Source organism: Equus caballus, chromosome 1 (genome assembly GCF_041296265.1).
Source record: "Equus caballus isolate H_3958 breed thoroughbred chromosome 1, TB-T2T, whole genome shotgun sequence".
NCBI classification, from domain to species: Eukaryota; Metazoa; Chordata; class Mammalia; order Perissodactyla; family Equidae; genus Equus; species Equus caballus.
In genome coordinates, this window is record NC_091684.1 from 131,260,373 (window position 1) to 131,284,790 (window position 24,418).

Consider the following 24,418-nt stretch of genomic DNA (forward strand, 5'->3'; position numbering starts at 1 on the left):
TCAAATGTCACCCACCAACCCCTAAAATTCCAGAGCTATGGTGGGGCAAGTCTTTTAACTTCTCTCAATCTCTGTTTCCTCATCCATACATGGAGGCCCCAAGCACTCTCCTAAAAGGCCTGAACACATGTGAACAGATGGAAACGGGGGGTTGAGGCACGAGCTCTGCCCAGGCCTCCTGAGCAGTTGGCCTGCCCCCAGGTCCTCCCAACCTGACACCTCAGCTTCACTTTCAATGCCCCAAATCCACACGCAAGAGGGGAAAAATCTGTAGTTTAAAATAAAGTGGAATTTGCCTCTCATTAAAATGAAGTTTGTCACCTCAATCATAATTTGTCCTTCCCAGCTGTAGAAAAAGGTCCATTAACACATTTTTTCCTTCTCTAAATGAGGCAAGAGTGGGTAGATTTGAAAATCCTGTGGGCAGTAAAAAAAAACAGAAAAGCTCTCTCCCCCACCACCCCCAGGTGCCCCCCAGAAGCCAAAACATCATTGTAATTATCAGTCTGGGAGCAGGCTGAGGAGAGCACCTTGGAATGGTTCGTTAAAGCACTAATTAGCAGGAACCGGCTTCAGCTCTGGAGACTGGGGGGCTGGGGGAGTGGGCTTCAGTCTCTCCTCCCCTGCTCCCACCCCCAACATTCCACCCACTCAGCCTCATCTGCTTCATGGGCATTTTCTCTCAGAGCCCAGGTCTCTGCCATAGCCCTCTCCCTTGAGGCCTCCGTCTCCACAACTGAGCAATGGGAGGCTGGCCCATGTGACTTCTGAGGACCCCTGGAGCCCAGATACTCTGGTCCTGGGAGGATTTGTCAGACAGAATGACAGGCCCTGGACGGGGCAGGCTGGTAGGGAAAGCTGCCTGGAACTCTGTGCGCTTTCAATGCCAATATTATAAAATGATGACCAACATTTAATGAACACCTGCTATTTGCTGGGCTTGACTGAATGGACTCACTTAATCTTGGCACAAGGTTGTCCCTCCCAATGTCCTTTACAGATGAGGAGGCGAAGTGACAGCTAGTAGATGAGATCTGAACTGAGGCAGGCCACACTGAGCCGCAGCCCTGCCCACCCGCTGGAAGCCCAGGCCTCATCCCAGCACCTGACTCCAGGACCAGATCCACGCAGGAAGGAACGCAGACTCCTCCAGCCCTTGGCACCTTCCAGCACATGTGGCCCTGTGAGGAGGGAACTATTACTGTAAAGTGACACGCAGGGATAAAGGCACTGGCCTGGGGTCACACAGCCCAGGAGAATGAGGATTTTAAGAATACGGACTCTTGAAAAGGAGAACTACAGGCCAATATCGCTGATGAACATACATGCAAAAATTCTAAACAAAATTTTGGCAACCCGAATTCAGCAATTCATCAAAAGGATCATACATCATGATCAAGTGGGATTCATACCAGGGACACAGGGATGGTTCAACATCCACAAATCAATCAACGTGATCCACCACATCAACAAACTGAGGAATAAAAACCACATGATCATCTCAATAGATGCAGAGAAAGCATTTGACAAGATCCAACAGCCATTTATGATAAAAACTCTGAACAAAATGAGGATGGAAGGGAACTACCTCAACATAATAAAGGCCATATATGACAAACCCACAGCCAACATCATACTCAATGGGCAAAAACTGAGCGCCATCCTCCTGAAAACAGGAACGAGACAAGGATGCCCTCTATCACCACTCTTATTCAACATAGTACTGGAGGCTTTGGCCAGAGCAATTAGGCAAGAAAAAGGAATAAAAGGAATTCAAATAGGGAGGGAAGAAGTGAAATTCCTGCTGTTTGCAGACAACATGATCTTATATATAGAAAACCCCAAAGAATCCATTGGAAAACTTTTAGAAGTAATCAACAACTACAGCAAAGTTGCAGGATATAAAATCAATTTGCATGAATCAGTAGCATTTCTATACTCTAATAAAGAACTAACAGAAAAAGATCTCAAGAACACAATACCTCTCACAATCGCAACAAAAAGAATAAAATACCTCGGGGTGAATTTAACTAAGGAAGTGAAAGACTTATACAACGAAAATTACAAGGCTTTTCTGAAAGAAATGGATAACAACATAAAGAGATGGAAAGACATTCCATGTACGTGGACTGGAAGAATAAACATAGTTAAAACGTCCATTCTACCTAAAGCAATCTACAGATTCACCGCCATCCCAATCAGAATCCCAATGACATTCTTTACAGAAATAGAACAAAGAATCCTAAAATTCATATGGGGCAACAAAAGACCCTGAATTGCTAGAGCAATCCTGAGAAAAAAGAACACAGCTGGAGGCATCACAATCCCTGACTTCAAAACATACTACAAAGCTACAGTAATCAAACAGCATGGTACTGGTACAAAAACAGGTGCACAGACCAATGGAACAGAATTGAAAGCCCAGAAATAAAACCACACATCTATGGACAGCTTAACTTCGACAAAGGAGCTGAGGGCATACAATGGAGAAAAGAAAGTCTCTTCAACAAATGGTACTGGGAAAACTGGAAAGCCACATGTAAAAGAATGAAAATTGACCATTCTTTCTCACCATTCACCAAAATAAACTCAAAATGGATTAAAGACCTAAAGGTGAGACCTGAAACCATAAGCTTCTAGAAGAAAATGTAGGCAGTACACTCTTTGACATTAGTATTAAAAGGATCTTTTCGGACACCATGTTCTTCTCAGACAAGGGAAACAATAGAAAGAATAAACAAATGGGACTAAAGAGCTTCTTCAAGGCAAAGGAAAACAGGATTGAAATAAAAAAACAACCCACTAACTGGGAAAAAATATTTGCAAGTCATACATCTGACAAAGGCTTAATATCCATAATATATAAAGAACTCACACAACTCAACAACAAAAAATCAAACAACCTGATCAAAAAATGGGCAGGAGACATGAACAGACATTTCTCCAAAGAAGATATACAGATGGCCAATAGGCACATGAAAAGATGCTCATCATCGCTGATCATCAGGGAAATGCAAATGAAAACTACACTAAGATATCACCTTACACCCATTAGAATGACAAAAATAACTAAAACAAATAGTAACAAATGTTGGAGAGGTTGTGGAGAAAAAGGAACCCTCATACACTGCTGGTGGGAATGCAAACTGGTGCAGCCACTATGGAAAACAATATGGAGATTACTCAAAAAATTAAAAATAGAAATACCTTATGACCCAGCCATCCCACTACTGGGTATCTATCCAAAGAGCTTGAAGTCAGCAATTCCAAAAGTTCCACGCACCCCAATGTTCATTGCAGCATTATTTATAATAGCCAAGACATGGAAGCAACCTAAGTGCCCATCAACAGACAATTGGATAAAGAAGATGTGGTATATGTATATATATACAATGGAATACTCAGCTGTGAAAAAGAACAAAATCGTCCCATTTGCAACAACATAGATGGACCTTGAGGGAATTATGTTAAGTGAAATAAGCCAGATAGAGAAGGACAATCTCTGTATAACACCACTCATACGAGGAATTTAAACATGTAGACAAAGAGAACAGATTAGTGGCTACCAGGGGAAAATGGGGTGGGGGGTGGGCACAAAGGGTAAAGGGGTGCACTTACAACACGACTGACAGACAATAATGTACAACTGAAATTTCACAAGATTGTAACCTATCATTAACTCAATAAAAATTAAATTAAAAAAAAAAGAATGCGGACTCTTGCCCCCCCTTCACAGCCCTGGAAACTCACTCAGGGCCAGTCAGCCCCCCAGAGGCCCCACACAGAGCCGAGCTCTCCTGCAAAGGCCTCCTCTGGGAACCTGTTGGAGAAGCTGCGCCTCCCTGGCTCAGAGGCCTCATGTGTCCTGCCTGCTCAGGGGTCTTGGGCCTCTCTCGCCCCTCTCTAAAATCCGGAGAGCGCCCCTCAAGCTCCTGCACGCCCTCACAACAATGCCCCTCCTCAGTGCCACACGTCCACAGCTCCGCAGGGGTCCCTGAGTTATGACTTCTAGGAGGGCTCCCACCCGTCCTGAGCTCCCACTGGAGCAGCAGTTACAAGACCCCAAATGGGGAGCTCACCCCACCCTGCCCCGTCCTCAGCGGCTCCCACAGGGGGAGGCTCACGCTCTGACCGCTGCCCTGCCAGACCCTCTGGCGGGCCCTCTCTGGGGAGAATGGGCAATGGGGGCTGGAGGCCATGGAGGGACAAGCCCAGAGGTGGTGAGAGTGTGCAGGGAGGGTGCCTCGATTTCCCGGAAAGTCTTCTTGGTCAGGAGCAAGGAGCACTGAGGCTGTGGGCTGGGAGCCATGGTGGAGGAAGCTTGGGGCCTGACGCTGGGTGCCGACTCTAGCCCCTCTTGGCCACTTTCCTCTGCAGACAGGCGGACCTGGGTGAAGGGGAGGATGGAAATCCAGGAGCATGCATTGTTGATCCCTGTGACCTGGGTCAGGAAGCTTCTCTCAGCTACTGTTGCAGAGTTGCAGTCGGACCCATGACCTATTGTCCTGCCGCTCTCATTACTGATGTTGCCGGCCTGAGCTGGGTGGGCAGAGGGACTGTGTGTGTGGTGGGCACTCATGCTGCCTCAGGGGGTTGCACGTGTGAGCCTGTGTGTGGACGGGAGTGTGCCCTGCGTGGGAGGGTGGGAACGGGGCTCCTGCAGGACGCCCCACAGCCTCTGGTGTCCGGGCTGTGTGAGTGGAACTGGGTGGAGGTTGCTCCTCAATTCTGAGGTGGAATCTAAACTGGAAGGAACTGGCGGGCAACAGGCTCTGGGTGAGGTGGGAAGGGGCTGGAGGGCTTGGCTGGGGACAGAGTGGACCTGGGGCTCAGCTGCAACACATGTGAGAGGAGCAGAACCACAGGCCCAATGCTCCTGTCATGGGCCATCTTATCTCCTAGAACTCAGGATGGTAGCACCTTAGGCCTTTAGGGACAGGCCCCAAACAGCCCCCTCTCTCTGTCAGGAATTCCTTCTCCAGTCTCTTTGGCCATGGCCATCAAGCCCCTGCTTGCATACTTCTGATGACAGCAAGCTCATCACCACCCAATGTAGCCTGTCTACCCATAGCTTTAATTGGGATCCCCCTTCCTAGACTTGGCTCTGCCCGGGGCAGTTGGTGCCCATTGCAGGCCAGGGTTTGGGGGAAGGGTTATGGTCCCTCAGAGATTTCTGGACAGCAAGTGCAGCCCCTGAGCCTACCATTTTCCAGGTTGCAGGTCCCAGTCCCTCCTTGCCTTCCACTTGCTGTTAGTGTGGGACCCAGGCTGGAGCACTGACAGGCTGGGTGGCTGAAGGCTAGTTCCTTGCTCTCTCTGAAATGAGACAACTTAGGTAAAGCCGTGGCCCCAGAAGCTCTGGCAGTATGGGCCCACCACACTCAGCCCTAGACAGGGCCCCGCATACCAGGCATGACTGTCTCCCCAGTTATCTCCTTCTTCACACCAGACTCACTGCTTCTTATGACACAGCCTCCCACAGCCTGAGCCAAGGCTCTCCAGCACTCTACCCTATATCTGTGCCTCTCCAGGCCTAGAACAAGGCTTCCTGTGTGCCCATCCCTAAAGAGTTAGGGAAGGCCCTTAACTCTGAAAATATCTCCCTGCTTGGCCTGTCTCTGAGGTTAGCCCCGGGCAAGAGGCCAGAGGCCGGAGGGTCTCCCCCAAACCTAGGCTAGCAGCAGGCACCCTACTGTCCCCCTACACACCCAATTCCAATCCCCCATCCCTCCATCAGCATCCGCACCATGCCCTCATTAGCACAGCCGGCTGTCCCCAAGCCCCAGGCTTGGTGAGTTACAGCCCATCCATCCCTTCCAACGTCCTCACCACTGCCACCATGGGCCCATGTTACGGCGTGCACATCTGTCAGCCTGTGGCCACCACCGCCACCACGGTTTCCAGGGAGACAGACTCCGTTTATGACATTATCAAAAAGTCCAGCCCCTCCCTCCCCCCCCACCTCTATCCCCACCTCCTTTTATGGGGACAGAGATTTGGGCTGTAAATATCACCACATCTTCCCTGCAGACTCTAGCGGGGCCTGAATACATTGCTGCTGCCAAGGCTGCTGCAACCACAAACACTCAGCCACAGCGTGTTAATCGGTGCACTGCAGATTCACTCTGGCCGCCCTGGACACCCTCCCTGCCATGCCCAGGGCCACTGGAGAGTCCTCGGTCCACCCCTCGCCCACGCACTCCCTGCTGCCCTGCCAGCCCTAAGACAGGATCTGCTCCCAGCAGAGTAGGCTGGGGCTGGGTCACCTGCCCAGGGCTCTGGTGGGAAGGAGGGCAGGGAGCTGACTCTGGCTGAGACCCCGACTTGGGGGCCCCAACATAACAAGCCTTTTGTATACCAGCCACCAAGCCCTTCTGCCATTAGCCCCACAGGCAGCTGTTATTAAGAGAAGAAAACCAAGCCTCTAAGCTGGTCCGTGGGGGAACCTGGATTCGAACCCAGAATGGTGGACTTCAAAGCTCCTTCTACCACAGTCCCGGCTCCCCAAGGCCTGAGGGTTAACAGCTGACATGTTCTAAGCATTTTACATGTTTACAGGTAATAATTTAAGCTTCACAGTGACCCCATGAGGTTGGCACTACTAATATACCCATTTTACAGACAAAACAGAGGCGTAGCCAAGACCACACAGCTTGCAGGTGGAGGAGCCAGGATTCAAAGCCAGGCAGGCCCCAGAGCCCAGCTCTTAAGGGCTCTGCTCAGAGCAGCCTTCCAGCCTGGCCAGGCAAGGCATCCCCACCACCTCAGGGAGACTCAGCCCCTTCCTCGAGCCCACCCTGCAGAGATGGCCCCCGTCACTGAGAGTACACTGGAGGAGAGAAGCCAAGCTGACACATTGTAGGAGTTCATCCCAGCCCTCCCCACCTGCCAGCTTAATCAGAGGGGGACCAGGAGGAGCAACTGTTCAAGATTCAGTCAACCATCCGGTGCTGGGCAAGTGGTACGTGGTGGTATTATTATTATTGTCATTGCTGTCATCATGGTGGAGGTTTGATCCCATCACTGTGGGCATTCTGCCCTCATGCCCCACAGGAAGGGACACGCACCCTCTCCCCATGGCCCCAGGACACTCACTCTCTCCAGGCCTGTGTTAGTTTCCTAGGGCGGCTGTAACAAAGGACCACAAACTTGGTGACTTACAATAACAGAAACTTATTCTCTCACAGCTCTGGGAGCCAGAACTCTGAAATTGGTTTCACTGGGCCAAAATCCAGGTGCGAGCAGGGCTGGTGCCCTCCAGGGGCCCAAGGGGAGAATCGTCCCTGGCCTCTTCCAGCTCCTGGTGACCGCTGGCATCCTTGGCTTGTCACCACATCACTCCAGTCTCTGCCTCTGTGGTCACATCACCTTCTCCTCTCTGTAGTCAAATCTCCCTCCCCCTGCCCCTTGTAAGGACACTAGTGATTGCATCCGGGGCCCACCCAGACAATGCGGAAGGATCACCCCATCTCAAGATCCTTAACTCAGTCACAGCAACAGAGACGTTTTCCATGTAAGGAACTTTCAGAGGCTTCAGGGATCAGGACATGAACCCCTTTGGGAGCCATTATTCAGCCAACCAGAGTCACCAACCACCTACTCAATACCCCTCCTGGACAACTAACAGGCTCATCAATCTTCACATGTCACAGCTGAGTGCCTCATTTTACCCAAGCCTGACCCTGCTGGCTTCCCCATTTCAGGTGGTAGAACCCCAGCTGCCCAGCTGCCCAGGCCAAAAACTATGGGTCAACTCTTAACTCCTCTCCTCTCACTCCCACAGCTGATCCCCCATCAGCAAGTCCTGCTGGCTTTACCTTCAGAATCTATCCAGAATCTGACCACTTCTTGCCACCCCCATAGCCACCAGCCTAATCCAAGCTACCATCCCACTCTCCTGGATTATTGCAACAGCCTCCTCCCTGGACCCCTGCCTCCCAGTGTCCTCAACACCGCAGCAAAGGGGGCCCTTGAAACCCAAGTCACAGACGTCACTCTGTCAAAACCGTGCAGTGACTCCCGTCTCACTCAGAGCAAAAGCCAAAGGCCTTACAATGGTCTGCAAGTTGCGGCCTCATTGGCTCTCTGACATCAGTTTCCACACCCCTCTCTCCCTCCCTCCCCTCTCCTGCCACTCTGGCCTCCTCCCTCTTCCTCTCACAGGCCAGGCATGCTCCCACCTGGGGGCCCTTGTTTTCTCACCTCGAATGCTCTCCCCAGGTTTCCACGTGGCCCCTTACCTCCTTTAGGCCGTTACCTAAAGGTCACCTTCTCAGTGAGGCACCCCAACCCCTGACATGTTCTTCTCCCCCTTCTCTAGTTTTTCTCTTTGACATTATCACTACCTAACACAATACGTATTTTGCTTACACACCTTGTTAATGTCTGTCTCCTCACTAGAATGTAAGTTCCGTGATGACAGCATCCCAGGTCCAAAAATAGTGCCTGGACCAATGAGTGCTCAGCAAGTACTTATCCATTCATTCACTCCTTAGACAATTATGGAGCCAGGCACTAAGGAGGTACTGGGACCCAGTGGCAGACCAGACACAGGCCCTGACAAGGACCATCCGGAGTGTTAAGCACAGTGGCAGGGAAGCCCAGAGTGCCATGAGGGTTCAGAGGAGGCAGGGACCAACTCGGCCCAGGGCGTTGGGGAAGGCTGTGCTTGGGAGGGCTTTGCAGGATAAGTAGGCATTCACTGGCTGGATGAGGAGACAGCTTCACACCCGGCAGGAGGAACAGCAAGTACAAAAACAGGGAACAAAATAGTAAGACTGTTCTTGGGACAAGGGAGACGGCAGGAAGGGAGGCTAAAGGGGTCAAGCAGGCGCCGGTTCGAAGAGTCTTAGAGAACAGGCAGAGGGGTTGAAGTCTTCCCTGTGAGCAATGGTACATGCTTGTGTGTGGGACGGACATGCAGGTGTGGATGCCTGGAGGCTTCCCCACCTCAGATGACCAACAGGCAGCCAAGACCTGGGGGGAGGTTAAGGTACAGGGTTCACCCACCACTTGCCAGGGGAAGGAGGTGGAAATTTCCCCCAAAGTATGGCCTCAGCCAGGAAGCAGCTCAAGCCACAGTGTCATTCTGGAGCCCCAGTGTGCCCAGGAGGGTGCTAGAAGGAGACCTGGGGGAACAGTGTACAACATACGCTAGACCGTGTGCTTCAATGTGGCCAGGGGATGGGAGGGCAGGGAAGGCCCTATGGACTAATTGTGTCCCCAGAAGTTCATATGTTGCAGCCCTAAGCCCCAACATGACTGGATTTGGAGTAAGGAAATAACTAATGTTAGACGAGGTCATAAGAGTGAAGCTCTATTCTGATAGCATTAGTGCCCTTACAAGAAGAGACGCCAGAAGTCTCTCGCTCCCTCTTTCTCTCTCTCCCTCTCTGCCATGTGAGCACACAACGAGAAGGCAGCTGTCCAGAAGCCAGGAAGAGAGTCCTCACCAGAACCCGACCATACTAGCCCCCTGACCCCAAACTGCCAGCTTCCAGAACTGTGAGAAAATAAATTTCTGTTGTTTAAGCAACACAATCTATGGTATTTTGTTATAGCAGCTGAGCGGACTAAAACAAATAGTGAAGTCAAGGAGAGCTTCCTGGAGGAGACAAGGTTTTGGGCCATCCTGAGGCTTAGAGACAGGCCAGATCCTGGCTGGTTGGACCTGAGGACACACAGCGGGCCCAGCCAAGGCCCATCCTTCATCAGGCCTGCAAAGCCTCAGCAGCTTCTTTGGGGTTTAATTCCTCTGCTGAGGAGCAGACGCGGTCGAGGGATTGGTGGAACTTTGCATCTTCCACTAAGTATAGCCAGACCCCTCGAGACAGGGCAGGAGGTTGGGATTTTATGGCTCCTGAACACCATATCCCAGCTTCCCCTTTGCCACCGTGAAAGGTAACTCAGCCTGGCCCGAGCCAGCCAAGAGTCAGTGTGCAAGGGCCTCCGCCCAGCCGGGGATCCCACCCCTAAGGGGTGGCCTGCAAGTGGAGACCTGGGCTAGGCTCTGAATGACAGGAATGATCAGGATGCACAGAGAGAGAAGGTTTATAAATAAATGTACATTTTCTAAGACATGTTTAATTAAAGTAGATTAAAATTAATTTGCTTTAAGAAAATTAGAAGTGCCCTAGAGGATTCTAGAGCAGGGCCAGAGTCACTGAATCCGAAGACTCCAGAGAAGGGCCCCAGGGCATGGCAGGGGGCACGTGGTCTCCAGAGGAGGTGGCTCACATTTACACAGCACTCTGTATATACTGCTGGGTATAGTCACATGGGATGGCACGTGTGTCCAGCCCCACTTTGCCAGGGGGAAACCAAAGCCCAGAAAGGACAGTGATTCACCCAAGGTCACACAGCATGTCTGCGGCAGGGCTCAGGGGGAAGCTGCTGGTCCCTTCTGCCAGCCCTGGGCATTTCATTCATGCTCAACGTTCCAAAAGCCCCTCTCCCTCTGTGCCCCCAGCCCGAGCTGCTGCCCCCCAGAATCCTCCCATCAGCAGGGTGGGGACCCTTGCTCTGTGACAATCTGGCTCCTCTGAGGCCTGGCACAGGGAGGTCAGAGGGAAGCAGCCTGGGGTTTGGGGACAGGAGGCAGAAAGGGAAAGGACCCAAAATCAACAAGCGTTCCAGAATTTTAAGCAGTTTTTGGAGGAAAATGAGGAGCAGGTTCAGCTGCAGCAATTTGCTCCAGGGGAAAATTATGTTCCTGTGCTACATTATACAGAACAGAAGGAACATTTGGTGGGTTGAATACTTGTTAATTTATTTCTCTGTTTGTTAATGGGCCCGACGCAGGCGCATGCTCATATGACACACACCAAGCATCAGCAGGAGGTGGTGCCGGGCTCCCGGGCTCCCCAGCTTTCCTGCCACCATCCTGTCAAGTATCACTCAGGTTCTTGCTCCCTCCTCTCCACGCTGGAGGTCTAGAGGAATGCCGGGTGCCATTCAGATACTGTGGTGAGCCCCTCAGTTTCCTCATCTAAAGAATGGACTTGGCAACGGGACGACCCAACGTATATGAGGGCAAAGACTTTGACCTTGGAACAAGTGTGAGGAGATGTGAGAAGTCGTTTTGAGAGCATCTACAGACACACAGGCGGTCCCGAGGCTGACCTAGGGGACAATGCTCCACAGGGGGTTCATTGGCACCTCACTCCCAGCAACTGCAAATGAAGACTGTCAGTTTCCTCCTGGCCCAGATTCCCGTCTCAGAAAACAGTGCACCATCTATCTTGTAGCTCAGACCAAAGTGACTTCCCCTCAGCCTGGACTCTCAGCCTTTCCACCCAACGGCCAACCTCCAGCACCCTCTCCCGTCCACCCATCCACCGCCATCCCGCAACCAGCCCCAGCCGTGACCCCGGGATCTCCTCCCCACCAGGGTCCCTGCTTCCCCTGCCACAGCCTCCAACCCATTCCCTCCCCATGGTGGCCAGAACGGTGTGAAAAGCACAAATCAAGTCCTGTCACTCGCCTGCTTAGCACCCTCCAGAGCTTCCCACCACGCTCTGAAGAAAACCTGCTCCCCAGTAGGGCCTCAGTTTTCCGCCTCCTCTCCTCCGTCTCTCCCTCATTCCCCACCAGTCATGCTATCTTCTTCCTCGTCTTCAAACACTCCCAGCTCCTTCCCACCGCCAGGCCTTTGAATTGCTGTTCAGACCACCTGGAGTGCCGTTTCTTTTCAGACGAGGTCTCAGCTTCAGTGTCACCTCTTCAGAAGGCCTGCCTGGACCCCTCCTGGTCCAAAGCTGCTCGGCCCACCCCAGCCACTCCCTATTTCATGAGCCTGTTTAGTTCCCTCCCAATTTCATCACAGTCTGACATTATCCAAATTGTTCGTAGTTGGGCTCGCTGTCACTGTCACAAGAATAGAAACCACCTACAGGCAGGAGCCGTGTGTAACGTTCTAGGTGCTGTATCCTCAGAACCAGGAGCAGCACCTGGCACTTAGTAGGTGTTTTGTAAACACTGGATAAATGAATGAATGAATGAATAAAAGGATGGGTCAGCTCTAAGCTAGAGGGGGGTGTGAGAAGGGGGCCAGGGCTCCCTGTCCCCAGTGTATCCTGCCCCAGCCTCTGAAGGGCCTCAATCCTCCTTCTGCTCAGGAAAGGGAGCCGGTGGGGATGAGGTTTATGAAGCAGCATCTACGATCTGGGCCCTTTTCTCTAAATAACTTCATGAAGCAGTGATGGGGAATGAGAGACCCCGGTCTGAGTCCTAGCCCAGCTGCTCTGCAACTCACCTGACCTCTCTGAGCCTCAGTTGCCTCATCCATATAATGCAGATAACAGGACCCTCCTCCCAGGACTGTGGTGTGGGTGAATGAGATGGTGCTCTCAAAAGTGTGAGATGATAACGATGATAAAAGAATCCCATTTCTTACAGACGAAGGAGCTAGAAAGATGCGGGAGCTGTCTGGGTCCCACAGTCAGAGAGTGGGGAGCTAGGACCCAAATTCAGGCTTGTCTGACTCAGAAACCAGTGCTCTCATCTCTGTGCTGGCCACACCCCACTGGGGGAGGGCAGGACAGCAGGCCCTTCTTGCACCTTAGCCGTGTGCCTTTACCTCTGGAGTGTGAACTGGCTTAGCTTCCTTCTCCTCCAGGTTCAGCACAGACACTTAGGAGGTGGGAGAGCTGCCAGGGAGACAATGCTGCCCCAACCCCATCTGTGCCTGAGGCAAGGCAGCTGGGGAGGAGGGGGTGGGCCAAGCCCCAGATTGGTAAACTGAGGCAGTCTGTCGGGAAACTCCCAGGTGGTCGGAGGTGGAGGAATGGGCAGGCCTGAGTCTCAGGAGGTCCAAGAGAAAGAGTTGGCCCACATAGCAGGGGAGGAGGCCTTACCATTTAGCAAGCACGCCCCCCATCCGGCCAAGGGCACAGAGCAGGGGAAGTAGCAGGACTCCCAAGGCTCTGGGGTGGGGGGGCTCTAAGGACAGATTCGGGGCCTACCCACTCCCTCTCAGACTGGCTTACGGGAGTGGAAGGTCATCAGTGAAGGTCCAGGGCCTAGAGGTAAGCCGGCCTTAGCAGAGACCCAGCTCCGGGATGGATAACGAGGGATCACGGCTGCTGGAGCCGAGGTGCCTTCCACTTGCAACTAGTGCACATTAAGAATTATTCCTCTTTCGAGCAAACAATTGGTTGCAATATCCATCACAAGCTTTTCCCAGCTGGGTGCCCTCCCATACATCCTGGATTAATCCCGGAAGTCACTCCATTCATTTAGGACATGCCTGAGTGTGCCTCCTCTTTTATTAGGGAAATTTTTCACTGTTTTGAAGCACTCATAGTTTTAATTTGGGGCTGGGATTTTAAAGCCTCCCTCAGTGGTGACGAGGCATGAGTAGGCTTGTGGCTGGAAAGACTCTCACTGTTCTCAGACCTGGTAGGACCTGGGGGCGGGGGGGCCACCAGATCCTGAGGGAGGAGGGGAGCCAGGGCCTGTGGACCCCAGTGCTGTGAGCCCTTGGGTCACACCCTCAACCTCTCGGAGCCTCCCTAAGAGAGGCAAAGCAAAGACTGCATATTTGGGTGTCCCTCTACTCAGCCTGCCGAGGGAAGTCTGGGAGGTCATCACCCCTGAAAACTACAGCCCTGGGGGTAGTGTGGGCCCATGGCAAAGGCGAGATGTTTGGAGTTCAGATTTGGAAGCTGACCTCACTGTGGTTGTCAGCCTCCCTGAGCCCAGCTTCCCACTCCCGAGGATGGGGCTGAGTGCCCCTCTCCGGCTGCTGCACCCACTAAAGAAGCCTGAGCTCAGAGCCAGTCCGACCCAGGACCTGGCCCACAGTGGGCACCCCCGGCCCACGCAGACCCTCACACTTCTCTGTCTCGGTCTTTGAGAAGCCAGACCCTGGCTCCTTAATCCTGGCTACAGGCTGATCTCAGGCTGACGTTGCCTCCAGCAGAGCCTCCCACAGGCCTGTCCTGCCAGTTTGGGCAGCTGCCACGAGCCTCTGCCCAGCTTTACCTGAGGCCTTCAGCCCTTCTGCCTGAGGCCCAGGCCCGAGGAGTTCTGTCTGTGCACCGACCCTACACTGAATCCCCCACCTGCCCCACAGCCCCAACGCCAGGCTCAGTACTGGGATCCAGGCTGCAGGTTTGCTGTGCCCATCCCCTGTGGCAGGAGACAGCTCTCCCATTCCCACCACCAGGGCTCCAGGGCTGGGACCTCTCTGGGCTCTGACCACACCCTCCTTTCATAACCCTACCCCTCAACCTGCTCTCAAGCTCACATCCTACCCTGTGCTTGCTCCTCCTGCCCGGTCTTTGCTCACACTATTCCCAACCAGTTGTGCCCTCTCTGCACTCCTCCCTGCTCCAAACCCTTCCCCAAATCCTCCTGAACATGAAGCTCCAGCCTTCTCCAGGAAGCCCTCCCTGACTTCTCCAGCCCTTACCTCCTTCCCTTTCCTGGGGCTCACAGCATTTCTCTTTGGTCCCTCTAACTTCACTTTGTTACCCAGAGGCAGTGTCCATGTCACCTACTCATTTTGTGGCCACCAAGCCCAGGCAAAGCCCACTGGGTACTCAGGAAGGATGGGCTCACTAAGTGATTCAGGGGAAAGGACATAGAGGACTCCCACTGATGGAAACTCACCTCTTTGAGACAGGTATCATTATGCCCATTGTATAGATGGGGAACCTGAGGTTAAGAGAAGTGAAGCACTTGCCCAAGCGGCAGGGCTGGGATGGGAACCAACCCACCAAATGGTGCTGCTAAGACACAGCCACAAATCCACAATCCATACACACTACCCACTCCCTGCATCTCACACACGCTATCCCATGAGACCCTTACCACCTCACCTCCACTGGTATCCGTGCCACCCAGGAGGAAACGAGGTCCAGAAAGTTCAGGTCACTTGCTCAAGGCTGCGCAGACAATGAGTGGCCAGGCTGGGACTTGCAACCAAAATCTCTCAACTCCCAGCCTGGCCAGAACTCCTGATCAAGATATGCCCCCACGGGGTCTGCAGGACCCTCCCTGCCCTCCCTGGTGGCCCACCCTCTCCCAGGCTGCTGGATGCTCCCTTCCCTGTCCCCCACTAGGACGTCACCCTCTCCCAATTATCGGGCCGACCCCAGGGCTGTAGGGAGCAGCTGCACGGTCGGCTGACCTTTTGGAGGTGCCCGGCTCTCACAGTTCTGGGATTTACACAGACAGCCTCTCTGTGGTGGCTCCCAGAAAGTAGGACATCCAGGTGGAGGAGGGGATGGCAGTGCAAACACTCCCGCCACCCTCCAGACCGCCTGGACAGCAGAGCCACTGTGGCACTGTCTCCCCAAATGACCTTGGCAACTCCTGGGGGTGGACCCTGTGGGGCCTGGGGTAAAGGCCTGGAGTGCCCACTGAGGGGAGGGCCTTGGTCAATGTCCCTTCTAGCTCCTCTCTGCTCAGTGAACTGGAAGGCCTCAGGGGACATGGGAAGGGAAGCCCCCTTGGCAAGAACCCTTCTTTGTGTCAAGGGGTCCCCTCACTTTCCTGAGCCTCTGCCCCCTCATGTGTAAGTGGGGTTCAGGTACTAGCTGCCCCCACATTCTCTCGCTCAGGCAGACGAGGCCGGGTCACTCTGGAGGGTCTGAGGGTGCACCTGGACACCCAGCAGATACTCAGCCCCAAGCAGAGCAGATCTGGCTCCCAGAGAATAAGCTGGGTTCATTGGGTGGGGGGCCGGGCTGAAAGGCAGGTGGACACACACACCAACCAGCAACAAAACCACACCCAGGATGTCGCCTGGAGAGCCTGCAGGAGTGGCACGGGCAACAGGGAGCCTAGGATCTCAGAAGCCAAGAGGACACTGCCCCACATCTAGAGGGGCTGCTCCTGGGCACAAGGTCCAGGCACATCCACCATTATAGACTGTCGTCAACACATCCCAGCCTCCTCCCAACCCCATCCTGGCCTGAGTGGCCTGAGTGGCAGAGCAGAGGGTCAGTTGTGGAGGACAGAGGGATCCTGGTGGAGGGCTCTGGTGTACAGGGCTCAGGCTGGGGCCTGAGGGGGCTTAAGAGCTGTGGGGTGAGGTGGGGACAGCACCTCCTCTTTGTCCTCCCCATGCCAGCCCCCACCCCCACGCTGAGCAGAAAGGAGCTGCAGCTTCACCACCTCCATCACACAGCCATCCTTCTCAAGGCCGGGGTGTGGGGTGCCAGTTCAGCGTCTGTAGCTCACGCTCCACTCCACTCGCTCTCTCCAACCCCAGCTCAAGCTCTTTTATTATTCAGAAGAGCCTCTTGATTGAAAAGGCCTCTAAGGCATCTCACAAATAAGAATCCTTTAATTGGGAAGTTGTTAACTTCTCAAAGAGGAATTCTAATTTTGTTTCTCCACTACCTCCTCGCCCCAAAACCTGCCAACTAAACACAAAGGCTAACAAAGCCAGGCACCCCACACCAGGTCCCCTGCCCCGCCCCCCACCCCAGCAGCAGGGGCAGCGGCAGGAGGGGCAGTGGCTGCCCCACCCCCCTGTACAGCCCTCAGGCCCCCACGCGTGACTCAGAGGAGACCCTGAACCTCTCCCTCTGCGTGTGCCTGCTCCACTCCCCCCTCCCCACCCCACATTCAGAGCAAAGGGTGGCAAGTGGCTAAAGGGTCAACAGGATGACAGGCCCACCCAGACAGAGCAGGGACCATGTCTGCTGGGTTCCCAGAGCCTAACACTCAAGGTACAGACCCCCATAACCCCCCTGCTGCCCTCTGCCATATTCTCCTAAGGTTGATGACTGAGAATTATATTTATTGAGCATTTACCATGGGCCAGACACTGCTCTAAGCCCTTACGTGTACCAACCTACGTAATCCACACAAGGTAGATGCTATTATTATTCCCAACTTACTGATGAAGAGACTGAGGCCCAGAGAGCTTAAGTCAATAGCCTAAATTGACCCCATAATAGAGAGGCAGAGCTGGGACTGGATCCAGACAGTCCGGCTTCAGAGTGGACACAACCTCACCCACCTGCCCCATCACGGCCTGTGCACTCCTTCAGGGCCAGGACCGTGGCCATGTCACCTCTGTGTCCCTGGGCACAGCACAGAGCCTAGAAACAGCTGCCTTTAACACACATCTGCAGAGTAAACAGATGAAGATGAACCACAGCAAACACCTTCCTGTTCACTGTCTCCTTTGAGCCTCACCAGGAGCCTATGACGAAAGCAGGCAGGCCAGACAGTCCCCAACTCATAGTCAGGTAGACTGAGGCCCAGACGAGAAAGCAGCTGCCCCAGGTCACCCAGCTAGGCGGGGGCAGAGCCCAGGGAGTTCCTCCTCCCAGCCCCAAGTGTGTATACCTGCCTTCCACCCAGAGTGCACAGGGACTGGGTTGCGGCCGTCACAAATGGTGCCATGTTCCTGGGCCCCCATTCACATCCCGCCTGAAGCAGACTTCCCAGAAGCCCTGGGCCCGGCCCTGATGTAGGAATCTCCTCTCTCTCTCCCTGACAGCTCAAGGCAGGCTCAGCACTCCCCTTGCGCACCTCAAGGCATGAGGTGCTCACCACCAGCAGGGCCACCTGGTCCACTGTGGGATAGTTCACTACCGTGGAAATCCAGGCTAGTCACACGCTGTTATGAGTTGAATCGTGTCACTCAAATTTATATGGTAAACTTCTAAACCCCAGTACCTCAGAATGTGAGTTTATGTAGAAATTGGGTTATTGCTGATGTAATTAGCTAATGAGGAAGAGGTCATACTGGAGTTGGAGGGACCCTTAATCCAATATGGCTGATGTCCTTCCAAGAAGCAGAAATCTGGACATCCAGGCACCCAGGGAGAAGACCATGCGAGGAGTCACGGGGGAAGACGGCCACCTCAAAGCCAAGGACAGAGGCTGGAACAGATCCTCCTTTACAGCACTCAGAAAGAACCAGCCCTACCAAGCCTTGGATTTCACACTTCCAGCCTCTAAAACTGCAAGACAGTTTCTGTTTAAGCCACCCAGTTTCTGGTAGCTCATTACAACGGCCCTAAGAAATGAATACACCTACAGACCTAGGTTGTAGTCCTGACTCGATCCTTCATTGGTTGTGTGACATTGGACAAGCCCTGGCCCCTCTCTAAACCTGGGCTGGTTCACTTCATCTCCAGCACACTGCCTGGCACACAGTAGGCACTCAATCAGTGCTCGTTGGAAGAACGTATGGGATAACATCATCCATCTTGCACATTGCTGTGACGAGGACGAGGATATGAAGGATGAGATGTGCTCTAGAAATGCTCAAGCCCTTGACACCATGGTGATGGCTGGATCAGCAGAGACACACAGAGGGCTGGCTGGTGCGGCCGCAGCTGCAGCCTGAACAAAAGGGGTGTTGCTCCGGGCAGGCAGGGGCGGAGGGAGGTGGGTCCTCCATCCATCAAACAACAGACATCGAACATTGCCTGAGTCCCCACCACCTGCCAGGTCCCTCACTGGGCCCTGGGAGTAGGAAAGGAGAGCTCCCAGGTGCCAAACGTGGCCCTTGCCCCATGTGGAGCCTAGACCCATACATGGAGGCTACAGGGAGGCGGAGTCAACTCAGTCGGTCGGCACAAGCACAGACTTTCTCCACATCAGAGCTGCCTCTAGCACCTGGGCTGCCCTGGAGAGAGTGAGGTCCCCCTCCCTGTAAGTGTGGAGGTAAAGGTCAGAGGACACAGTCTCAGGGACACCTATACCCCCTCAGTGTGAGTCTGGTTTGGGCCAGTGGATCCCAACCTGGCTGACCAGCAGAAGTGTGGGGCTTGCTAACCATCCAGATTCCTGGGTTCACCCAGTGGAACCTTCTGGATCGGGAGGTCCTGGTGGACCCCTGAGGATCCCTCTCTTTAATGGCATCCCTGGGTGGTCCTGATGCAGAGCCAGGCTTGGGCACCCTGGCCCAGAGAACTCCGGGGGTCAAGCAGGACTCCACTTGGGAAGAGCTTTGATAATGCACGTGGGGGTGTGGGCAGCACACGGACAGGAGACATGTGGGACAAAATGCAAAGATGAAGATACATTGAAGATGATGACAGTAAAATGACAGGAGAGCTCCCCAGGGGAAAGGTACCCACGGCCATTCAAAGGGGCCAAAGTGAGGGGAAGAATCAGGGAAGACATTCTGGAAGGAGTGAGCTTTGGCTGGTGGCAAGAAAAGCATTGTAGATGGAGGTGATGAAAGATGAGACTGAGCCTGGGGTATGCAGGGGATAGAGGAGGAGAGTCACCTGTTGGAAGGAAGGAGGGCAGGAAGGGTAGGCTTGAGCCAGATCCTGAAAGGCCTTGAATAACCAGGAGCAAGATATTGGACTTCAACCTTAGACAGCAAGGAGCCACTGAGGGTTGCTGAGGAGGAGCATGACATGAAGGCAGGCCTGTAATAGTGACCACCAGCAGAGCTCCGAGGGGCCTGGGCTGCTCCAGACTCACCAGATGAGGCTCCCTTTGGGGAGGAAAGAGTGAGAGGATTGGGCCCAGGATCAGCACCCCACTTCCTGCCCACAGCATCCTTGAATAGTGTTACAGAATGATGGTACCAACCACCAGGCCATTTGGGAGGAGCAGCTGGGATGCTAAGCCGGCAACAGTTTCTCTAGGTTGGTAAATCCAGAGAGCTGGTCTGTACGGCTGGAGTAACAGACCCACCCATGGGCAGGGAGCCCCACAGGCTGGGTTCACCCTAAGCAGTGAGGGCCAGATTCCTCCTTTACATGACCTTGTCCAGGCTCAGAGGCTTTAGAGCCCCCAGATGCTGGCAATCCCCCCTTTACAAGCCCAGCCCCAGCCTCCATCCTCGGTGGCAGCCTTACACACCCACAGTCTGTGCAGCCACTCCAGGTGGCTCTTGGCATCTCAAACTCTCCACTTCCCAACAGGACTCTTCCTTTCCCCTCCAAGCCCATCCTCAGCCCCCTATTGCTCAGCTCAGTTAAAGCTTCCACCACCCACCCTGCTCTCAGGCTCTGATTTCCCATAGCCCATCCTTCAGTTATGCCTTCAGTCTCCTACTCTCAGCTACTCCTGCCTGCCCCAGCCCAGCCCCACCATCTCTCTCTGGACAATGCTGGGGCCTCCTAAGCAGCCTCCCAGCTTCTAGTCTTGCCCACCTCCCACAGAGAGGGAGCCTGTGTGCCCCATATCACCTCCACGCACACTCTGTACCTCAGGGCCCTGCAAGCCTGTCTCAGCCCCTTCCTCGCTGGCTGCCCTCCAGTCACACTGGCCTCTGCGCTAGTCCCAGCTCGGAGCCTGTCCAGACCTCCAGAGGGTCTGTTCCCTCTCCTGGGTCTCTGCACGAAGGGTGTGTCACTTGAGAGGCCCTTGCTGACCCCGCTGCCGCGAAGGGCTCCCCCTTCACACTCACTCCCTTGCCTGCCTTATTCTTCTCCACAGCATTCTTCACTCCCTAACCTTACATTAGGAATCTACTTATTCGGTTTTTTGCAGTCTACTCTGTTAGAATTTAAGCTCTATGAGGGCAATGATCTGGCCTAACATTTTCCCCTGTGGTGCTGGGCATGTAGAACAGTGCCTGACACGTAGCAGGTGTCAGATAAGTACATGTCGAATGAATGATGAATGAGCCATTGAACAAATGGATGACTTCGGTAAGCATTTATGCAGCAGCTAGTATATGCCACAGGGAACAGAGGGACAAGTCAGGCTAGGTCTGCCCCGAGAGCCCCCACGGTTTGTGGGGAAAAACAAACCCAAATCCCTGGGCAATCCTACCTGGTGTGCGAGCAGTGCTGGGGTGAACAGATGTACACCAGCCACCAGCTGGGCCTGGGTGTCAGGGGAGCTTCCTGCAAGAGACACCCCACTCCCAGCCTCCCTCCCCGGCTCTCCTGGGGTCATGGGCCACCCCCTACTCTCCACTGAGGGGGTGAAGCGAGGCCTGTCTGACCAACCACATTGATTCAAGAGTCAGTAAATCTTCAGAGCTCTGCAAGGAGGAGAGCTGGGCAGGGCTTGTCAGAGAGAGGGGCTTGACTGAAACACCACCGTTCCAGCCAGTAAGCGGGAGGTCAAGGGCTGTGGCATCTGGGACCGCCAGCCTTGCCTGCCCTTCCCCACCCTGCCACCTGCCCCTCCCCTCCAAACACAGCAGCGCTGGAGGAGCAGGCAGGGGAGTGGGCAAGGAAAACCCCGGGCTTCCTCCAGGAGTTCAGAGCTTTGCTGAGTCAAGTCTCAACCCGTCAGGCACACTTCCGTGCCTCCCCATGACCAGCCCTGCCCCCTCCTGAGCACACAACTCCCAATCACTCCAAAGTCCCCTAGGCTGGGCCCTCCCCACTACCCTAAACCTTTTGTGCCTATCACAATCCTAGAGACATCATCTCGTTCATCCAGGCATTATTTATAATGACACACCATTGGAAACAATCAAAACATACAACAGAGGCTTAGTTAAACATGCTGTGGCACACACAGGCTGGAACATTACACTGCCATTAAAAATCTCATTACAGGAGAGTATTAATGATGGGAAAATGATCTTGGTGTAGTAGTAAGTGCAAAAGGCAGGTTAGAAAACACTAAGTACAGTTTGATCCCAATTATGTCATAAATGTATATTTTATAAAAGACTGACGGGCAAAACACCCAAGTGTTCACATTTTCTATAGAGAACACAAGATTTTTTTATAATCAGAAAAATAGAACATTTTAAAAGAATCCTACAGCCTTCGAGGCTCAGCCCAGGCCTCCCCTCCTCCAAGCCCGCCCAAGCTCCCCAGCAGGGAGAGCAGCCTCTGTGTTGGTGCCCCTCTGTCTCCCAGCCCACTGAGCCTCCTGGAGCCGAGCCTGGTCCCCCCGGGCTGCGGGGAGGCTGCTGCGGCCCCTGACGAGGGTGAGGGCAGGCCCCAGCCACCACCTCCCTGATGCTGCTGGCTGCCTTGCAGATAACCCTGACCACATCCTCTTCCCCATCTCCCAGCAGCAATTACAGGTTAAACTGGAGGGGCTAATTAGCTGCTCATTCCACCTGGGACTGGCTGATTAGCAGGAATATTTTGATGGCGATAACTGGACTTCAGAGCGAGGCCTAGTTCCCGGAAGGAACTCCAGCAGGCGGCCACCTGCCACACCCCCAGCTTCCTGGATGGGAGGACAGTGTCAGCGCAGCCTCAGCCACCCCACAGCTGTTACCCAGTCCTTCAGGAGAAGGGGTTCAAGGCCTGCTGCCTGCCAAGCTGCTAAGTCTTCTTCCTCTGAAAAATGATGACAACACTCTAGTCCAGCCTGCTGCCCCGAGCCTTCCTTCCTCATTCTTTTGGTTTAGCAAAGTCTATCCACAGCCTTCTCATGGGTCACAGAAGCTTGTCAAGAATAGGGGATTGGCCCAGATAAAGGGTGGAAGTCACTTGTCCAAGGTCACAAGCAAACCAGGGGTCAAGCCAGGCAGCAACCCAGGTCCCCCTTCTTCTCCATCTCCCACCTCTTCCAGTCTTGCTGTAGTTTCTCCACATTCTTCCATGTGGGACACAGAGTAGGAGGACCTGTCACGTCCCACCTTCTGGATATCCTGCTCTTCATAATACAGTCCAAGAGGCTATCTGCTCTGCTCACAGAGAGTCAAGGTCACCTGGTTGCCAGTGCTTGTCACATGTACACCCCTGGGGCCGAGTCTCATCCTGCCCTGAAGGTGTCTGGATCCACACGCTGACTCTGGCTTGCAGCTCCATTAAACTCCACATGTTGCAGCCAGTGCCAGCCTCTTGACGGTTTCTTGGACCCTGACTGTCTCAGTACACTTGCTCCCGCACCCTCCTGACCTGGAGTCATGCACACATTTGGTCAACATTGTGACAGAACCAAGGACAGAGCCCTTCAGCTCACCATTAAAGACCTCCCATTCCGCACAGGAACCCATTAGCCAGTGCATCCATGAAACTATGTTGCTCAGAAGAAAGCCCCAGGCTTCTGAGCTGGCTGCCAGAGCCCTGCCATAGCAAGGGCTAGCGGGAGGTGGAGCTGCTGGGTCAAACTTCCTGGACCCTGGGAGGGAGAGATGAGGAAAGACTGCCCCTGGACAGCCTCCCTACAGCCTCTCCCTTGGGGACCCCACAACCACCCCCATGGCCCACACTCTACCCAGTGGCCCAGAGTGGCTTCTTACCTCAGGTCAGGCAGGCGTTTGGAGAGTGCAGCTGGGCTGGGGGTGAGCTGGGTTGGACTCCAGCGCCCTCTTTCCCCTTAGGCACCCGAAGCCTCAGGGTCTGTGGGCGCAGAAGGCTGTGGGAGGAAGGAGGTGAGCTGTCAGCTAGAGCAGGCTGCAAGGGCAGTTCTGGGGAGCACTGTGGGCCATGCACACAGGAGGGGTCTGATCCCACCTCCCTGGGCAATAACACTCATACATCTCTCTCTCTCTCACACACACACACACACACACACATTCTTGCTGACACACTCATGTGTACACACTCACTGGCACACTCATGCTTACACACTCACACATGCTTTCACATGTATACACACATGCACTTACTAACACATTCACACATCACACACATGCTGGCGTTTACACACACATGTGCTCTCACTCACTGACACACACAAATGGGGATAGTCCCTCCTGCCAGGACTGCTGGGAAGAAAAAAGGAGAAAAGGGACCCACTGCCTGGCACACAGCAGGTGTCCAGCCAACACCAGGGCCTACCTTCCTTCCCAGCCCAGCCCCAGGAGGCAGGCCTGGGAGCTGCCTGAGAAGGGGTGCAGGCAGAACACCAGGGGTGCCTCTCCCTGGGCCTGAGCCTCAGCCTTCTGACTCCAAGGATCCCCTCAGCTCCCACCCCCAACTTCCCTCCCCAGCTTCTCCTGATTTATTCATTCACTAAACATTGTCCAAGAGCAACTCGGGACCCAGTGCCCCCACACTCCATGAGTGAGGGAAGATACTAGGGAATCTTGTCTCCTTGGCCAGACCCCAAGACACAGGCCTTGGGCTGGAGTCCAAGGAGGCAGGGCAACTCCCAGCTCTCCCACTTGCTGGCCGTGCGCCCTGGGCAAAGCTTCTCCCTCTGAGTCTCAGACAAGACCTGATTCCCTTCCTTAGCTGTTACTAAGAGGTTCGAATCCGATCAGTGTTTCTCAAAGTGTGGGACACACAACCCTGGGGGCACCCAGGGGATTCCAGGTGGGACACAGACAAACGTTTTTATTTTCATAGGTATGTGTTTATTTTTCAGTGTATTAAAAAAACATGACAGGCACATCACAGCTGTGATTTCACAGACATGTGGCTTAGGGAGCGCTAGGTAGTCCACCTTCCAATGTGAGTCAACACCAAGACAAGGATTAAGAAAACAGGAGTGCAGGTGGTGCCAAGGTGGCTACAGCTGCAACGGTGAAAGGAAGACTCAGAAAGCTGGCTTCTATCCGGGCCTGGCTCCTGGCAGCGCCTCCTTCCCTGGAGGGCCAGGCCAGCCCCTCCTTTCC

The 24,418-nt window shown here is 53.8% G+C and overlaps 1 protein-coding gene across 8 annotated transcripts in view; it reads right to left on the reverse strand.

The window, feature by feature from the left end:
* Positions 1 to 24,418, reverse strand: part of LINGO1 (leucine rich repeat and Ig domain containing 1) — a 210,176-nt gene that overhangs the window by 165,704 nt on the left and 20,054 nt on the right. For 6 of the 8 annotated variants that reach the window (XM_070268862.1, XM_070268870.1, XM_070268898.1 and 3 more), the window contains exon 2: positions 23,099 to 23,214. The exons of the other annotated variants lie outside the window; for them this stretch is intronic. The gene's annotated coding sequence lies outside the window, so the exon portion shown is untranslated. The remainder of the gene's footprint in view (positions 1 to 23,098; positions 23,215 to 24,418) is intronic. 8 annotated transcript variants of the gene reach the window in all.